At 39.5% G+C, this 19,741-nt stretch overlaps 1 protein-coding gene across 11 annotated transcripts in view; it reads right to left on the bottom strand.

Annotated features, from left to right (window-relative positions):
* The window catches only part of PDE4D (phosphodiesterase 4D), a 1,602,952-nt gene that overhangs the window by 1,356,279 nt on the left and 226,932 nt on the right, over positions 1 to 19,741 (bottom strand). The window contains exons 1-2 of one of the 11 annotated variants that reach the window (XM_070774942.1): positions 5,051 to 6,766; positions 1,234 to 1,411 (exon numbers count right to left, since the gene is read on the bottom strand). The exons of 8 other annotated variants lie outside the window; for them this stretch is intronic. The gene's annotated coding sequence lies outside the window, so the exon portion shown is untranslated. Of the gene's footprint in view, positions 1 to 1,233; positions 1,412 to 5,050; positions 6,767 to 19,741 lie in introns of those variants that run through there. 2 more of the 11 variants (XM_070774936.1, XM_070774944.1) reach the window with 2 other exon arrangements.

Genomic DNA, 19,741 nt, shown 5'->3' with positions numbered 1-19,741 from the left:
AGAAGCAACAGTAGAACCCTGTATGGAACAACTGATTGGTTCAAGATTGAGAAAGGACTAAGACGGGGCTGTCTGCTGTCACCCTGTTTGTTTAATCTATATGCTGAGCACATCATGAGAAATGCCAGGAAGGATGAGTTACAAGCTGGAATCAAGATAGGTGGGAGAAACAGCAACAACCTTAAATATACAAATAATACCACTCTAATGGCAGAAAGCAAAGAGGAACTAAAGAGCCTTGCCGGGAGCCAGCATATTGCATATTGAGTGCATATTGCATATTGAGTGCAGCACTTTCCACAGCATCATCTTTCAGGATCTGGAATAGCTCAACTGGAATTCTATCACTGCCGGGAGCCAAAGGTCATGAGGAAGGAGGCTCGGCACACGCAAAGGCGGGATCAAGCCTCAAGAGTCCCCCTGGAAATTCTCGAGCATTTACACCCAAAACCAGAGTCTGCCTACTTTCTGCTTGTGCTTTCACCTACACCTCTGACTTTACGGGGGGCTGTCCCCCACTACCTCTCTCTGAAAAAAGAGTTAGCTTACAGCTCCAGTTAATAATTCCTGGGTGTGACAGTGTTCAACCTACAAACTCCCTTGGAAGTCCTCTAGCCTGCCTGAATAGGTTTTTCTGGCCACATGTGATTGCTCAGAGCCTCCCAACTGTGAGAGGCAGGAGATGTTCTAAACTGTCTAAACACAGATTCTTTTGAGTAGTTAAAAGATTGATTAGAAATTGTATTGGTGAAGGGATTTTCACTTGTTGGGCCAATGTTTGCTGCTAAGTTTCCATATCCCTTACCTGCTGTGCCCCTGGCAGTGTATTGATTAATATAATTGGTGTAAATAGTAGCTTTAATGTTTGTAACCTGGGACCCTTGAGTTAATTCTTTTTCTTGTTATAGGCCACCAAACCTTTGCTCTGTAGGAATGCAACTTTATCTAATGCTTTTGGAGGGTGGCTCCTGACCAATCACCTTTAGAGAAAAATAAGTTTTCTGAAGAAAGGGTCTTAAAATGTTAACAGGCCTCCGGGCCAGAAGATGATGCAAATCACCTAAGCTTTTGCATATGATAAGTTTGCAGGAAGAAAGCCTGGCTTGCTGCATGACTCTACCCCTTCCCCCATTATCCTCTATGCATAACTTAAGGTATAAAAACTACTTTGGAAAATAAAGTGCGGGCTTTGTTCACCGAAACTTGGTCTCACCATGTCGTTCTTTCTCTTACCTTCTGGGTGAATTATTCAGCCTCTTTTCTCCACTGAATTTCCTCACTGAGCTATCCTTATTCCATTACTCTTTATATCCTTAATTAAAGTTTAATTAAGCAGTTGTTTCCTGATCCTCGCCGATGCCGTCCCCGCTTCGAATTCCCTGGATCCACCAGGGCTGGACCCCGGCAGAGCCTGTTGATGAGGATGAAGGAGGAGAATGAAAGAGCTTGCTTAAAATTAAATATTAAAAAAAAAAAAATAAGATCATGGCATCCAGCCCCATTACTTCATGGCAAATAGAGGGGGGAAAGATGGAAATAGTGACAGATTTCCTCTCCTTAGGCTCTAAAATCACTGTGCATGGTGCTGTAGCCATGAAATCAGAAGACATTTGCTTCTTGGCAGGAAAGCTTTGACAAACCTAGACAGTGTGTTGAAAAACAGAGACATTTACTCTGCTGACAAAGATCCATATAGTCAAGGCTATGGTCTTCCCAGTGGTCAAGTATGGTTGTGAGAACTATACCATAAAGAAGGTAAAGCACCAAAGAATTGATGCCTTTTAACTGTGGTGCTGGAGAAGGCTCCTGAGTGTCCCTTGGACAGCAAGGAGAGCAAACCAGTCGATCTTAAGGGAGATCAACCCTGAATACTCGACAGAAGGACTGATGTTGAAACTGAAACTCCAGTATTTGGTCATCTGATGTGAACAGCTGACTGACTGGAAAAGTCCCTGATGCTGGGAAAGATTGAGGGCAGGAAGAGAAGAAGCTGTCAGAGGATGAGCTGGCTGGATGGTATCACTGATGCAGTGGACATGAACTTGGGCAAACTTCAGGAGATGGTGAGGTACAGGGAGGCCTGGTGTGCTGCAGTTCATGGGGTTGCAAAGTCAGAAGTGACTGGGCAACTGAACAACACCACCAACATATCACTATATTTGAAGTGAGTTTCTTATAGCTAGCATATAACTAGGTCATATTCTATAATGCTGATCTCTGTCTTTTGGTTAATGCATTTGGAACATTTACATGCAGAGTACATAATGAGAAATGCTGGACTGGAAGAAACACAAGCTGGAATCAAGATTGCCGGGAGAAATATCAATAAACTCAGATATGCAGATGACACCACCCTTATGGCAGAAAGTGAAGAGGAACTCAAAAGCCTCTTGATGAAAGTGAAAGAGGAGAGTGAAAAAGTTGGCTTAAAGCTCAATATTCAGAAAATGAAGATCATGGCATCCGGTCCCATCACTTCATGGGAAATAGATGGGGAAACAGTGGAAACAGTGCCAGACTTTATTTTTGGGGGCTCCAAAATCACTGCAGATGGTGACTGCAGCCATGAAATTAAAAGACTCACTCCTTGGAAGGAAAGTTATGACCAACCTAGATAGCATATTCAAAAGCAGAGACATTACTTTGCCAACAAAGGTCCATCTAGTCAAGGCTATGGTTTTTCCTGTGGTCATGTATGGATGTGAGAGTTGGACTGTGAAGAAGGCTGAGCACTGAAGAATTAATGCTTTTGAACTGTGGTGTTGGAGAAGACTCTTGAGAGTCCCTTGGACTGCAAGGAGATCCAACCAGTCCATTCTGAAGGAGATCAGCCCTGGGATCTCTTTGGAAGGAATGATGCTAAAGCTGAAACTCCAGTACTTTGGCCACCTCATGCGAAGAGTTGACTCATTGGAAAAGACTCTGATGCTGGGAGGGATTGAGGGCAGGAGGAGAAGGGGACAACAGAGGATGAGATGGCTGGATGGTATCACTGACTTGATGGACGTGAGTCTGAGTGAACTCCAGGAGTTGGTGATGGACAGGGAGGCCTGGCATGCTGCAATTCATGAGGTCGCAAAGAGTTGGACACGATTGAGCAACTGAACTGAACAAAAAATATGCTAGGGCTTAAGATTGTCATTTTATTTTTTATTTTCTGTTTGGTTTGTTTATGTTTGGTTTTAATTTCTCTGTTTTCTTAATCATGTCTTCTTGTGGGTTACTTAAACATGTTTTAGAATTTCATTTTATCTATAGTGCTGTTGAATGTATATTTTATACAACTTTTTAAGTGGTTATGTTAGGTATTCCATTATATATACATAACTTATCACATACTCATGGCAGTGTCATTTAACCAGTTCAAGTGAATTATAGGAATCTCATCTCCCTTAACATCTTTTTACCCTCCTGAATTTATAATTGTCTTAAATATTTCTTCTACATATGTCTAGAACCCCATCAGAAGGAATTATAAATTTTGTCAAATGATCATACATGATTTAGAAAACTCAGATGAAGAAAGGAAGTCTATTTTATTTATATTTTTGTTTATCATGTTCATTTTTCCTTCCTGATGTTCCAAGTTTTCATTATTTCCTTTATGTCTAGAGAACTTTCTTTAGCTATTCTTTTAGGGTAGATCTGCTGGTAAAAAATTCCTTGGTTTTAAGAATGTCACACCAGCCCAGTGGGAAGAGGGAGGAGGACCTTATTATTGCCAGATGAATTTGGAAGGCCACACTTCCTGTGTGGTCTCCACTGACACAGTAGAGAGGGCAAGGGAACCAAAGTGAAGCTAAAAGTTCTTATCACTTATTTGGTCCTTTCTGATATTATCCCAGTGGGGTTTTGCAGTATCTCACTAAAGCCTCAGCAAGACAAAAATCTGGACTTCGTTGGCATGACTGTGGATAGGTCCATAGATTTTCTCTGTTGTCTGCCTAGAGTTAAAGCAGCTATTTTTGAAAAGTTTTATGTCGTGCTAGGGTATCCTTTTCCTGGTATGTTGGCAAAAGAGAACAGAATTCTGTTGAGGATTTTTTTTTTTTTAATTTGTACCCACTGTCATCTCTGGGTTGCCTGCTTCTTCAGTTCTAAGATACATGAAGCAAAAAGAAAACCCCAGGGAAAATAGCAACTTATTACCATGTTGTTCATTGGGTCCCAAGGTCCCTAATCGGCCTACCTTCTATCTTCTTATCTCTACCACTCAGAGTATTCTTATTATATATACATATACACGATTTTTATTTGTACTTAATAGGAGGAATAGGGGAAAATACGTGTACTCCAGCTTCCTGGAAGCAGAACTCTCCAATCTTTAACATGATGGCTGAACTAAGGAATGTGAAGAAAATGTATCCCTTGGAGAACAGGAATGACCTGAAACATTACCAAGTCACTAACAATGGCTAAACTATAATAAAAGGATAATGAAATTTTTGAAAAGCAAATCGGGAACAAGTGCAAAATAAAATTCTAGATGTAATCTGAGGGAGGGAGAGCAACACCTCATGGCCTCAGGTTCACTGGATCAAATGTCAGAAACTGCTGGAAACTTAGCACCCAATTCCCAAGAACTGAATGCATCATGGGTCTGGGGAAGCTACATAACTCCTCATTAAACAGCATTTCTGTGAGAATTGAATGACTTAATAAATTCAAATAATTTATTAATAAAATAAGTGCCTGGCTCATCTTAGGGCTGTATAAATATTAATTATTAATGTTAACTAAAAAATATGTATATTAACTTAAAATTACTTTTAATTAACTTATATCTCTTCCTGAGATAACAGAAGTCTATCTGGATAATTCTTAGGCTGCAGTTCTCCAAGGCTTGAAGGTCAGTGTTGAAGAGGAAACTGTGATCATCACTACTAAACTTACTGTGGAGAACACACTCTACCAGTTGGAGGATTTTTTTTACCTGTCTCAAAGTATCTGCTTAAGTTCACAGGCAGCACTGTTAGTGTAGTTTAGAAAGAAATATTTTTAAAAAGAGATACAAACCAAGGAGAGAATAACTAATTCTACCCCCACTTACCCTAAACTGATCTCTTAGACTTCCACATGTCGGCAAGATACAAATCTTCCTCAAGTGAAATAAAAGTACCTCAGAATCACCAAGGCCAGTATCAAACTTCTTGTCCTTCTTGTTGAAACCTGCTCTTCCTCCAGATTTCCCTGTTTCAGCAATTCCATGATGAAACATTATCCTCCAAGGAAACCAAGACATAAACCACAGTCGTCCTTTATTCACGATTCTTAGAAAGTCACTAAATTGGCCGATTCTGTATCACAAAATACTTTGACTCTGTCACTCTTGCTTCTCCCCACTGTCATTTCTGTAGTAAATCCACCACCTTCCCACCCTCACTCCCAGCTGACTCAGCCCCAACGTCTCCCTTGGCTTCCCTTCCTGGCTCAGGAATGCAGCCAGATCTCAGTTCAGTTCAGTTCAGTTCAGTTCAGTCGCTCAGTCGTGTCCGACTCTTTGCGACCCTATGAACTGCAGCACGCCAGGTCTCCCTGTCCATCACCAACTCCCGGAGTTTACTCAAACTCATGTCAGCAATTTGCTACTCTGCTAACATGCCAACATCTCCATCTCCTGCAGCTCAATGACTTTGCATATCAGTTTCCCTCTGCCTAAAATTCCTTCTCTCTCTTGCATTTATATCCTGTCTGCAAACTCCTATTCATTCCTGAAAACCACATTGAATATTGCTTTTCTCTTCACTTTTCCTAATAACTTGAGATCTAGACATAGTTCTTTTTCTACTATATCTATTTTATCCTACTAGGCTATAAGTTCCTCAAGCAAGGATCATGCATTTTTCATCTTTACAGTCTTAGGGCTGTTGAAAAAAGACAGGCTATGGGCTTTAAGAGTTTGAATTCAAACTCTAGTTTTGTCACTTCCAAAGTGTGTGACCTTGGATAGGTTACTTTACATCCTGTCAACTAATTGGACTGAGAATGCAGTTTGCAGAAATGTTGATTCTGTGAACCATCAAAATAGATGGGGATACAGAGCCACAAAATGCCTCGTTAGTGGTCTATGATTAATTTCAAGTGCCATTCAAATATTCTGTATGTAACAAAACCAGAAAAGTTTGGGAAGCATACGATTACTTAAATGACCAGTTGGTTCATATATAAATTACTGATGGCAATGCCTGATTCAGGGCTTCCCAGGTGGTACAGTGGGAAAGAATATGTCTGCCACTGAACGCGCGTGCACACACACACACACACACATACACACAATGTCTAATTCAGAGTCTAACTAACACAAAGTCTGGGACATGGTTGGTACTCAACAAATGTTTGTTTTATTTATTTCCTTTTTATTTTTTTCTCTTTAAAGTCCTTTCTCCACTTTTCTGTTTTCTTTCTGCTCTAATTTTTTAAAAAATATTTTTCAATCACTTCAACACTTCTTTTATTTCCTCTGTTTTCTATTTCTTTTACTTTTCTTAACTCCAGCCCAGTCTTCTCTTACATCCTGGTTCTATCCTCATTTGAACTCAAGAACACACATTTCACAAGGCTTTCCTCCTCTCACTATGCATGCCTACAAACACTGCACCATCACCCCCAAAATGCCAACTCTGAATGTTGAGAAAGCTTTAGCAAGAATTATTCCACATAATAAAAATATATAAGTGCAAGAAAGAATTAATTTTCAAAGAGAATAGAACTCATTTAGGACAGTTTTAACATAACCAGAATCTAGAAAAGATAAGCCAAAGAAAGGGGAAAATAATAGAGACTGTCTCAATATTATAACAGAAATAATATTGTTTCAAACAATATTCTTCAGCACATGAAACAAAGAAATCATTATCATTCTTGGAGTGAAGAATTTAAATTAATTGAAATTCATCTGACAAAGAAATGAATCTCCCAAAAGGAAAGGAGAGAAAGAGATCTAAAAATATATATTTCCCAAAATGAGCGCTCAAAAACATTAGTCATCCAAGATGATTCAAGAAAAAAAAGAATTACATGGCAAAAAAAAAAGGTCAGATTTGTTGCACTTGATATGCACTTTGCCAATAGAGATTGGAAATTGTATTAGCATGTTATAAGGTTGAAATCCTGTGGTAACCAGTTTAATTTGGTCCAATATGGAGTTTCCAAGTTTTCAACAGCAGTGGAATTATTCTTTTGCTTTAAAGTAGCATCTCATACAAGTAGTAACATTAGAAATCTTATTGATGGGTTTGTTTCCATTAGAACCAGGAAAGTAAAAATTATAGATTGTTTTTTGTATAAATAAAATTTTAAACAAAATATTTTGAGTTTTAATATACCTACTTTTCGTTTTTTTTTACAATGGTTTTCACCTGCTTTAAAGTTCTGGGAGAAAAATCAACTGTTAAATTTTTTTCCTTTTGCTTTAGCCCCCAGTATCCCTAGGGAGGGTCTCAGCAGTTGCCTCTGCGTGGGAGTTAGGGTTGATTGGGAAGGAGCATAAGAGAACATCCTGGAGTGATGGATATGTTCAGTATCTAGATAAAGGCTTGAGTTACAAAAATGTATACATTTGTCAAATCTCAGCAAATGTTCACTTACAAGTATGTCATTTCACTATAAGTTTTTTTATAAAAAGAAAAAGACTGAATAATGAGTTCTAGTTAATGATGTACATGCTCACGTATGTAGGGGAAAGCATACTTAAGTCTAAAATTTACTCTGAATGCATGAAAAATAATGGATTAGTGGGTGGAGTGAAGAAGGCAATGGCACCCCACTCCAGTACTCTTGCCTGGAAAATCCCATGGATGGAGGAGCCTGGTGGGCTGCAGTCCATGGGACCCCTGGACTAAGAGTCAGACACGACTGAATGACTTCACTTTCACTTTTCACTTTCATGCATTGGAGAAGGAAATGGCAACCCACTCCAGTGTTCTTGCCTGGAGAATCCCAGGGACGGGGCAGCCTGGTGGGCTGCCATCTATGGGGTCACACAGAGTTGGACACGACTGAAGTGACTTAGCAGCAGTGGGTGGAGGGTGAGCTACATGTGATAAAATCTAGTAAAATGTGACTGATATGATTGGTGGTAGGCACACAGATGTGCAGTGTAAAATTCCTTCAACTTTGCTATATGCTTGCCAGTTCTCATAACATGGTGCTAGGGAAAAGAGAAAATGAATACAATAAAATAAAAAGCAGTATCTCAAAGAAATAATGCAAAGCTCTGGTCTAGAAACCACATGCAGATAATCATGATTTATTCACTGCTGAATCACTATAGAATACCTGATATGTGACAGACACTGGGATATTATTACATCAATGAATAGAACAAAAATCCCTGCCCTCATGGAGCTCATATGCTAGTTGGCTAGGGTAAGATAATATACTTAATAAATCACTAAATTGCCTATTAGGCTAGAGGGTAGCAAGTACTATGAAGAATACATGGTGCAGTGAAATCAGGACTACAATTTTAAATAAGAGAGTTGGGAAACATCTCAAAGAGAAAATAACATTTGTGCAAAGACTTCAGGGAGATGACATAATGAACCAAGTGGAAAATCTTGAGAGGAAATCTACCCCAGGTGGACTTACTGCCAGAGAAAATGCCCTTGAATGAAAACATGCCTGACATGTTCTAAGATTCGCAGCAAGGCAGATATGGCTCAACAGATTCCAGGGGCTAGACTAGAAGGATCTGAGGTCAGAGAAGTAATGAAAGGGCAGATCATGCAGAATGTTATGGGCTAAATTGTATCCACAAAAAAGAAATTCATGACTCAGATAACCGTGATGGTGTGATCACTCACCTAGAGCAAGATATCCTGGAATGCAAAGTCAAGTGGGCCTTAGTAAGAATCACTACGAATAAAGCTAGTCGGAGTGATGGAATTCCAGTTGAGCTATTTCAAATTCTAAAAGATGATGCTGTGAAAGTGCTGCATTCAATATGCCAGCAAATTTGGAAAACTCAGCAGTGGCCACAGGACTGGAAAAGGTCAGTTTTCATTCCAATCCCAAAGAAAGCCAATGCCAAAGAATGCTCAAACTACTGCACAATTGCACTCATCTCACATGCTAGCAAAGTGATGCTTAAAAGTCTCCAAGCCAGGCTTCAGCAATACGTGAACTGTGAACTTCCAGATGTTCAAGCTGGATTTAGAAAAGGTAGAGGAACCAGAGATCAGATTGCCAACATCTGCTGGATTATTGAAAATGCAAGAGAGTTCCAGAAAAACATCTATTTCTGCTTTATTGACAATGCCAAAGCCTTTGACTGTTTGGATCATAATAAATGGTGGAAAATTCTGAAAGAGATGGGAATAACAGACCAGCTGACCTGCCTCTTGAGAAATCTGTATGCAGGTCAGGAAGCCACAGTTAGAACTGGACATGGAACAACAGACTGGTTCCAAATAGGAAAAGGAGTACGTCAAGGCTGTATATTGTCACCCTGCTTATTTAACTTATATGCAGAGCACACCATGAGAAATGCTGGGCTGGATGAAGCACAACCTGGAATCAAGATTGCTGGGAGAAATATCAATAACCTCAGATATGCAGATGACACCACCCTTATGGCAGAAAGTGAAGAAGAAGTAAAGAGCCTCTTGATGAAAGTGAAAGTGGAGAGTGAAAAAGTTGTTTAAAGCTCAACATTCAGAAAAGTAAGATCATGGCATCTGGTCCCATCACTTCATGGCAAATAGATGGGGAAACAGTGGAAACAGTGGCTGACTTTATTTTGGGGGGCTTCAAAATCACTGCAGATGGCGATTGCAGCCATGAAATTAACAGACGCTTGCTCTTTGGAAGAAAAGTTATGACCAACCTAGGCAGCACGTTAAAAAGCAGAGACATTACTTTGCCAACCAAGGTCCATCTAGTCAAAGCAATGGTTTTTCCAGTGGTCATGTATGGATGTGAGAGTTGGACTATAAACAAAACTGAATGCCAAAGAATTGATGCTTTTGAGCTGTGGTGTTGGAGAAGACTCTTGAGAGTCCCTTGGACAGCAAGGAGATCCAACCAGTCAATCCTAAAGGAAATCAGTCCTGCATATTCATTGGAAGAACTGATTCTGAAGCTGAAACTCCAATACTTTGGCCCCCTGATGTGAGGAACCGACTCATTGGAAAATACCCTGATGCTGGGTAAGATTGAAGGCCAGAGGAGAAGGGGATGACAGAGGATGAGATGGTTGGATGGCATCACCGACTCAATGTACATGATTTTGAGTGGACTCCTGTAGTTGGTGATGGACAGGGAGGACCGGTATGCTGCAGTCCATGGGGTTGCAAAGTTAGACTTGACTTGAGCGACCGAACTGAACTGAACTGAAGGTAAAGTGAAGTCGCTCAGTCGTGTCCGACTCTTTACCACCCCATGGACTGTAGCCCGCCAGACTCCTCAGTCCATGGAATTTTCCAGGCAAGAGTACTGGAATGGGTTGCCATTTCCTTCTCCAGGGGCTCTTCCCAACCCAGGGATCGAACCTGGGTCTCCCGCACTGCAGGCAGATGCTTTCCTGAGCCACCAGAACTGAAAGTAAGGTGGTCTATTATTCCCATCTCAGAATTTTCCAAAGATTGTTGTGATCCACACAGTCAAAGGCTTTGGCATAGTCAATAAAGCAGAAGTAGATGTTTTTCTGGAATTCTCTTGCTTTTACTATGATCCAGCAGATATTGGCAATTTGATCTCTGGTTCCTCTGCCTTTTCTAAATCCAGCTTGAACATCTGGAAGTTCATGGTTCACATTTTGCTGAAGCCTGACTTACAGAATTTTGAGCATCACACCCCACTCCAGCACTCTTGCCTGGAAAATCCCATGGATGGAGGAGCCTGGTGGGCTGCAGTCCATGGGGTCGCTAAGAGTCAGACACGACTGAGCATCTTCACTTTCACTTTTCACTTTCATGCATTGGAGGAGGAAATGGCAACCCACTCCAGTGTTCTTGCCTGGAGAATCCCAGGGATGGGAGAGCCTGGTGGGCTTCCATCTATGGGGTCGCACAGAGTCGGACATGACTGAAGTGACTTAGCAGTAGCAGTTGCTAGCATGTGAGATGAGTGCAATTGTGCGGTAGTTTGAGCATTCTTTGGCATTGCCTTTCTTTGGGATTGGAATGAAAACTGACCTTTTCCAGTCCTGTGGCCACTGCTGAGTTTTCCAAATTTGCTGGCATATTGAATGCAGCACTTTCACAGCATCATCTTTCAGGATTTGGAATAGCTCAACTGGGATTCCATCACCTCCACTATCTTTGTTTGTAGTGATGTTTCCTAAGGCCCACTTGATTTCACATTCCAGGTTGTTTCGCTCTAGGTGAGTGATTACAGAATTGTGATTATCTGGGTCATGAAGATCTTTTTTATACAGTTCTTCTGTGTATTCTTGCCATCTTTTCTTAAAATCTTCTGCTTCTGTTAGGTCCATACGATTTCTGTCCTTTATTGAGCCCATCTTTGCATGAAATGTTCCCTTGATACCTCTAATTTTGTTGAAGAGATCTCTAGTCTTTCCCATTCTATTTTTTTTCTCTATTTCTTTGCACTGATCACTGAGGAAGGCTTTGCTATTCTTTATATATCCTTGCTATTCTTTGGAATTCTACATTTAAATGGGTATATCTTTTCTTTTCTCCTTTGCTTTTCGCTTCTCTTCTTTTCACAGCTATTTGTAAGGCCTCTTTAGATAGCCATTTTGTTTTTTGCAATTGTTTTTCTTGGGGATAGTCTTGATCCCTGTCTCCTGTACAATGTCATGAACCTCCACCCATAGTTCATCAGGCACTCTATAGATCTAGTTCCTTAAATCTATTTCTCACTCCCACTGTATAATCATAAGGGATTTGATTTAGGTCATACATGAATGGTCTAGTGGTTTTCCTACTTTCTTCAAGTCTGAATTTGGCAATAAGTAGTCATCATCTGAGCCATAGCCAGCTCCTGGTCTTCTTTTTGCTAACTGTATAGAGCTTCTCCATCTTTGGCTGCAAAGAATATAATCAATCTGATTTCAGTGCTGGCTTTCTGGTGATGTCCATGTGTAGAGTCTTCTCTTGTGTTGTTGGAAGAAGGTGTTTGCTATGACCAGTGTGTTCTCTTGGCAAAACTCTATTAGTCTTTGCCCTGCTTCATTCTGTACTCCAAGGCCAAATTTGCCTGCCACTCCAGGTGTTTCTTGACTTCCTACTTTTGCATTCCAGTCCCCCAAAATGAAAAGGACATCTTTTTTGAGTGTTAGTTCTAAAAGGTATCGTAGGTCTTCATAGAACCATTCAACTTCAGTTTCTTCAGCGTTACTGGTTGGGGCATAGACTTGGATTACTGTGATATTGAATGGTTTGCCTGGGAAATGAACAGAGATCATTCTGTCGTTTTTGAGATTACATCAAAGTACTGCATTTTGGACTCTTTTGTTGACTATGATGGCTGCTTCATTTCTTCTAAGGGATTCCTGCCCACAATAGTAGATATAATGGTCATCTGAGTTAAATGCACCCATTCTAGTCCATTTTAGTTCACTGATTCCTAGAATGTTGATGTTTACTCTTGCCATCTCCTGTTTGACCACTTCCAATTTGCCTGATTCATAGACCTAACATTCCAGGTTCCTATGCAATATTGCTCTTTATAGCATCAGACCTTGCTTCTATCACCAGTCACATCCACAAATGGGTATTGGCTCCATCCCTTCATTCTTTCTGGAATTATTTCTCCACTGATCTCCAGTAGCATATTGGGCACCTACTGACCTGGGGAGTTCCTCTTTCAGTATCCTATCATTTTGCCTTTTCATACTGTTCATGGGATTCTCAAGGTAAGAATACTGAAATGGTTTGCCATTCCCTTCTGCAGTGGACCATATTTTGTCAGAACTTATACCTTACCTGCCTCCTGAGAAATATATATGCAGGTCAAGAAGCAACAGTCAGAACTGGGCATGGAACAGCAGACTGGTTTCTAATTGGGAAAGGAGGATGTTAAGACTGTATATTGTCACCCTGCTTATTAACTTATATGCAGAGTACATGATGCGAAATACCAAGCTGGATGAAGCACAAGGTGGAATCAAGAATGCTGGGAGAAATATCAGTAACTTCAAATATGCAGATGACACCACCCTTATGGCAGAAAGCAAAGAACTAAAAAGCCTCTTGATGAAAGTGAAAGAGGAGAGTGAAAAAGCTGGCTTAAAACTCAACATTCAAAAAACTAAGATCATGGCATCTGGTCCCAGCATTTCATGGCAAATAGATGGAGGAAACAATGGAAACAGTGACAGATTTTATTTCTTTGGGCTCCAAAATCACTGCAGATGATGACTGCAGCCATGAAATTAAAAGATGCTTGCTCCTTGGAAGAAAAGGAGGAACCTAGACAGCATATTAAAAAGCAGAGATATTGCTGACAAAGGTTTGTCTGGTCAAAGCTATGGTTTTTCCAGTAGTCATGTATGGATGTGAGAGTTGGACTATAAAGAAAGTTGAGCACTGAAAAATTGATGCTTTTAAACTGTGGTGTTGGAGAAGACTCTTGAGAGTCCCTTGGTCTGCAAGCAGATGAAACCTGTCAATCCTAAAGGAAATCAGTCCTGAATATTCATTGGAAGGACTGATGCTGAAGTTGAAGCTCCAATATTCTGACCACTTGATGCGAAGAACTGACTCACTGGAAAAGACCCTGATGCTGGGAAAGATTGAAGGCAGGAAGAGAAGGGGATGACAGAGGGTGAGATGGTTAGATGGCATCACCGATTCAATGGACGTGAGTTTAAGCAAGCTCTGGGATTTTGTGATGGACAGGGAAGCCTGGGGTGCTGCATTCCATGTGGTAGGAAAGAGTCGGACACAACTGAGGGACTGAACTGACTGAAATTGTGCCCCATAAAATTCATATGCTGATGCTTTCCCTAATCTCCAGTCCCTCAGAATGTGACTGAATTTGGAGACTGCCTTTGTAGATCTAATTCAAAGGGTTGCTAGTGTGTGTCCTACTATAATATGACTGGTTTTCTTAAAAGAAGAGGGAATTAGGAAACAAGGTGACAACATGTGAGGACACAGTGAGAAGGTGGCCATCTGCAGGCCCAGGAGAGAGGCCTCGAAACAAACATACCTTGATCTTGAACTTCTAGCTTCTAGAATTTTTGTGGTTTAAGCTACAGTCTGTGTTATTTTTTTATGACAGCCCATCCCTCCTAACTTCACATCAAGAACAAGTCAAAAAAGTTCCAAAACCATGTTTCTTTGTCTGTTTTAATCCTCAGAGAACTAAGAATACAAAGAAAGCTAAATGAATTAAATTCCAGAAAGGAAGGCATCCCTCCTAGCAAAGAAGAGACCCATTACTTCTTTTACCCCTGGTTTAAGAGACCCATTACTTCTTTTACTTCTGGTTTAAAGGGAAGAAGAGCAAATACGCTATCAGTAGGAGTATGGAGAAAGCAGCTTAACTTGTAAAACTGTTAAACACTACCTGTGAGCTGGAGGGATGGATTAGATCCCACAAAACTTCATCACAGAGGGAGGCTGCAGCCCTGACCCAGAGGCACACAGGCCTTCCCTGAGAGAAAGGCAGGAGCTGTCTGAAGGCTGAGGCTAGGAAAAGACAGCAGAGAAACAACTGACTTCTTTATTATCCTTTACATCTCCTTATTCTCTGCTAATAGCTGTTGAATCTGTCATTATGTCACTTTTCTCATTCCTGATACTAGTAATTTGTGTCTTCTCTTTTTCCCCCTGAGCCACACTATTGATCTCCTCAAAGAATAAATTTTTGTTTTCATTGATTTCCCATTGTTTTTCTGTTTTCTATACTCTTGGTTTCTGTTTTGATATTTATCATTCCTTTTTTTTCTTTATTTTGGTTTTAATTTACCCTTTTTTAGTTTAAGATAGAAATTGAAGTCATTGTTTTCAGACCTTTCTTCTAGCAGCATCTAGTGCTATAGATTTTTCCCTAAGTACTGCTCCAAGAACATACAACAAATTTTGATATATTGTGTATACACTTTCATTTCATTTTAAATTCTTTCTACTCTCCCTTTACATTTGTTTTGATCCATAGTGTATTACTTTCCTATAGCTACCTCAATTAATTATCACAAACCATGTATCTTAAAACAAACCAAAAAACCCTATTTTCTCACAGTTCCAGAGTGTAGGAGTCCAACATTAGAGGGCTAGCACTTCCATCTCTTGCCTCTTCCAGCTTCTGTTGGCTCCAAGTGTTATGTGGCTTATTGCTCTTTAACTCCAATCTCTGCCTCTATCTTCACATGGTCTTCTCCTCTATGCCTGTGTGTTCTTCTTTCCTTTCTTTTATAAGGATATCTTTCATTGGCTTAGGACCCACATAGATAATCCAAGATTATCTCATCTCAAAATCCTTAACTTAATTACATATGCAAATATCCTTTCCCCAAAGAAGATCATATTCACAGCCTCCAGAGATTAACACATGGACATATCATTTTGGGAACCACAGAGCAACCCACTACACAGACATTATTCAGAAGTATGCTATTTGGTGTCCAGATATTTGGGGACTTCCAGACATTTTTTTGTGATTGATTTTCCTTTAATTTCACTGTGGTTAGAGAACATACTCTGTAATAACTTTAAACATATTGAAACTTACTTCTATGACCCAAAATATAATTTATCTTGGCAAATATTTTTCATACATTTGAAAAGAATGTATGTTCTGCTGTTGTTGGGTGGAGTGCTCTAAAAATGAAAATAGGTCAAGTTAATGGTGTTTTTCAAATCTTCTATCTACTGAACTTGTCTATTTATTTTATCAATTAGTGATGAGGACAGTGATATTTCTGACTATAATTATGAGTAATATGTACTAGATCACCATATTTTCTAACATTATCTACATCTCACACCCATATGTTCACTGATACCAACATGTGGTGGGGTGGGGGGCAGGGGTTACTTCCTAATATATTCTCCCTCTCTTGTATTAGGAGTCCTATTCATCTTTTTTCCTATTTTACGTATAGATATTTTCCCACAAAATTTGGTTAATATATATGAGATATTTAACTCTGCAAAAATTTCAACTTGTTTTTACTCCTACTTTGAAATTCTGAATATACTTTCATCTTATAAAGTGTTGTAAATTATGTTTATACTCTTGGTTTCATGAGCTGTCTGCTCCTGAACACATGATATAATTCAGAATACAATCAAAGCCACTTACGAAGTTTTGTGAGAGGTACTAAGTGTTCTGCTAAAAACTTCTTGGTCTTAAATATTTAAGTGGAAATTAGAGAACTGGTAACATTTTTTTCAAATATCAGCAAATTCAAGAAGCAGATTATACTAATTACCATTACTGAGAAGTTACACATCATGAACTCAGATTTCTCTTTATGAGGCTTAATGTAGCTTAATGCGTTACCTCATGGGAGTTACAATATATAAAAAAATACATAAAAGACTTGGGTTGATGGTTGTATATCACACCAGGATCTGCAAAATGTGCCATGTCTCCCAGGGTGGCCACACTGTCTGAATATTCCATCCCTGACTGTTATATTTGAGAGAAATACTAGAAGTTCTATGAGTGACCATCTGCAGAAGATGAAAAGGCAGGCCAGGACTACATGAATTGCACATGCACAGAACCAAGCTCACTACTGGAAAAGAAAAATCTGTCCCATGTTCAGCCAATTCTAAGAAATCAGCTGAATAAATACGATGTAGGCCCATCTGAACGTTAAAATGCATAGTACCATCTATAAGGGCTAGAGCAACGGATGGAAAGATGAGTTAAGGTACAGCAAATCAATATGGTAAACCTGCAATTTGTCACAGGAGACAAATTTCCATTAAAATGATCATGCAAAAGTACAAAATATTCCAATTTGGGAACTTTATCATTATTTCTACCTCTATTCAAAGCACTTTCATATGCATCATCTATGCTTTCAAGTTTTATTTCTTTAAAGTGAGAAAATCAAAAACACTTGAGAAGCAATCTGAGTTAAGAATCATTCTAGGGTTCTTAGCCACTTACCTTTCTCCCCTTTTGCTTTAGCAAATTGACTAGCAGTCTATTTTAGTTTTCATATAAATATTTCTCTTTACTTGTAGATGATATGCTCATTTACAGACTAATTAATAACATTATATAATAAAATCGCAAGTAAAACTGTCACATACAGATCTGGGACTCTTGGTGACATACACCACTATAAGGGGCACCACAAGAAACAGTGAACAGCCTTCTAGAATGTCACAGGTGGTGTTTAAGCTTTATGGAGGACATAGTGTCAGTTAATCCATCTAGCTTATTAAAGGAAGATGGGATAAAAGGGACTCTATTGTCACTAAAGTTAAGCTTGTGACTTTTTGTAAAGACCTATTTATTTAGAAAAGAGCTTCCCCAGTGAATCAGCGATAAAGAATTCACCTACAACACAGGAGACACTGGGGATGTGGGTTCAATCCCTGGGTTGGGAAGATCCCCTGGAGGAGGAAATGGCAACCCACTCCAGTATTCTTGTCTGGAAAATCCCATGAACAGAGGAGCCTGGCAGGCTAAAGTCCATGGGGTCGTGAAGAGTTGGACATGACTGAGCACATGCACTGTGCTATGCTATTTAGAAAAGAAAAAAAAAATAAGACCAATGACTCAAGTTCCTCTCTACACCTAGAAAACCATCTTAATCAAAATAGACATATATAACCAAAGATTACAGAGAAGGAAATAACGAATTTCATCTGGTATTTAAGAACAAGAAAAGTAAATTTCAGAAAATCAAGACAGCAAAGGAGTAGTCGAGGAAGACCTCAACTTCATTGCTTCTCTTGCAGCAAGAGCTTATGTGATGCAACTCTAATGACGTGAAAACAAAGAGATGCTACCTGACCAGGCCCAGCGCACTTCACACAAGTTTGCAGAGTGACATGGTGCCCACAGCACCTCGATGTCATCACTACTAGTTGCAGCAAAAATGACCTTGAGCATTCCTTTCAGGTCTATTTGTACAAAATTTCACACGTGAGTGGTGCTCATAAATAAAGTCCAGCAGCACACACGACTGGCTTTGCATGCTTATAGAGCCATATCAATGCAATAAGCAGATTCCCAGGTTTGAAAAGCATTTTGAAACATCTCATAGTGCACATGTAAAAGGCACAGAGTGATTTCAGGGTCTCTGATCAAATACAGAACTTTGAAGAAATAGATGGTGCCAATGAAGACATTTGTCATAGCTTGACAACAGTTATGACAAACCTAGACACTGCATTAACAAGCAAAGATATCACTTTGCTGACAAATGTTCATGTAGTCAAAGCTATGGTTTTTCCAGTAGTCACGTATGGATGTGAGAGCTGAACCATAAAGAAGGCTGAGTGCTGAAGAAGTGATGCTTTTGAATTGTGGTGCTGGAGAAGATTCTTAGAGCCCATTGTAGGAAATCAACCCTGAATATTCATTGGAAGGACTGATGCTTCAGCTGAAACTCCACTACTTGGCCACTTGATGCAAAGAATCAACTTATTAGAAAACACTGATGCTGGGAAAGATTGGGGGCTGGTGGAGAAGGGGGCAACAGAGGACAAGATGGTTGGATGGCATCACCAACTCAATGGACATGAGTTTGAGCAAGCTCTGGGAGTTGGTGATGGACAGGGAAGCCTGGCGTGCTGCAGTCCGTGGGGTCGCAAAGAACTGGACACAACTGAGTAACTGAACAACCATAACGACATTGAAAGCATTTTGGTCAGACAACTTCAGATAAAGAAGACACCATTTGATACTAGCCCATTCCCTTCACCAGGAGTTGGGATGTGACTGTAGTCAATCTGTCACAACAACCCTCAACACATGATAATTTTCATAAGTGCCATAAGGAATAATTTAAGAACTTGTAGAAATAGTCTGTTTCCAAAGAGACAGAGGAGATTTATACACACCCTGAAAGGAACTTATAGGGATATGCTATTCCCATGAAATGTGACAAGCCATTATAAATATTTAAGTAATAGTTTTCTAAAGGAAAAAACAATATGTTCAAAGACCACTTATGACAATGATGAAGCTGCCACAGCTCTTTTTTTCTGATACATCATCTCCGTAACATTCATAATCAAAAGATATACAGAAACTTGTTTACATAAAATAAAACATCATAAATTACCAACTATAGTAAGAAGTGCGTCCAAACCCCTGCAAACGATATCTTAGTGGAAACTATACGGTAATATCATACAGCCACTAAGTGATTCAACACTGGTTATTTCTGAAACTGCAGTCTATTACAGCAACTACCATTACAGCTATTTAAGCATGAAATGTTTGCCCTCGTTTTTATTCAAAAACTTCATGGACCATTTACTGTCAGCTATAAAATCATTTGAAAGGTAATTGAGTTTACAGCTGAGAAAAATAAGAAGCCTCCTAAACAATCTGGGAATATTGACTTTGTGTCTTATAGGTAAGGATGAATGTAAATTGAATGTGAAATCAGGGTAAAAGGTGACTTTTTAAACAAGAACATTTTTTAAAACAAATGAGCAGAATGGCTTGTTGATGTTCAAGTTTCTCACCCTCAATAAGAAAAAGCTTAGTCATAAAGAGAAGAGAACATTAAACGGCCTGAAAAGTCCTCATAGTTCAAAAAATAGTATCAAGGGTCTAAGCTGTGTTCAACACAACACTAACCTGAGCCGTAAAAATTGTAAAAGGCTGGGTTAGTAAGGCTGACAACTTACAG

Source organism: Bos indicus, chromosome 20 (genome assembly GCF_029378745.1).
Source record: "Bos indicus isolate NIAB-ARS_2022 breed Sahiwal x Tharparkar chromosome 20, NIAB-ARS_B.indTharparkar_mat_pri_1.0, whole genome shotgun sequence".
Taxonomy (NCBI): domain Eukaryota; kingdom Metazoa; phylum Chordata; class Mammalia; order Artiodactyla; family Bovidae; genus Bos; species Bos indicus.
The sequence above is the reverse complement of the archived record's forward strand: the minus strand, read 5'-3'. Positions and strand labels throughout refer to the sequence as shown.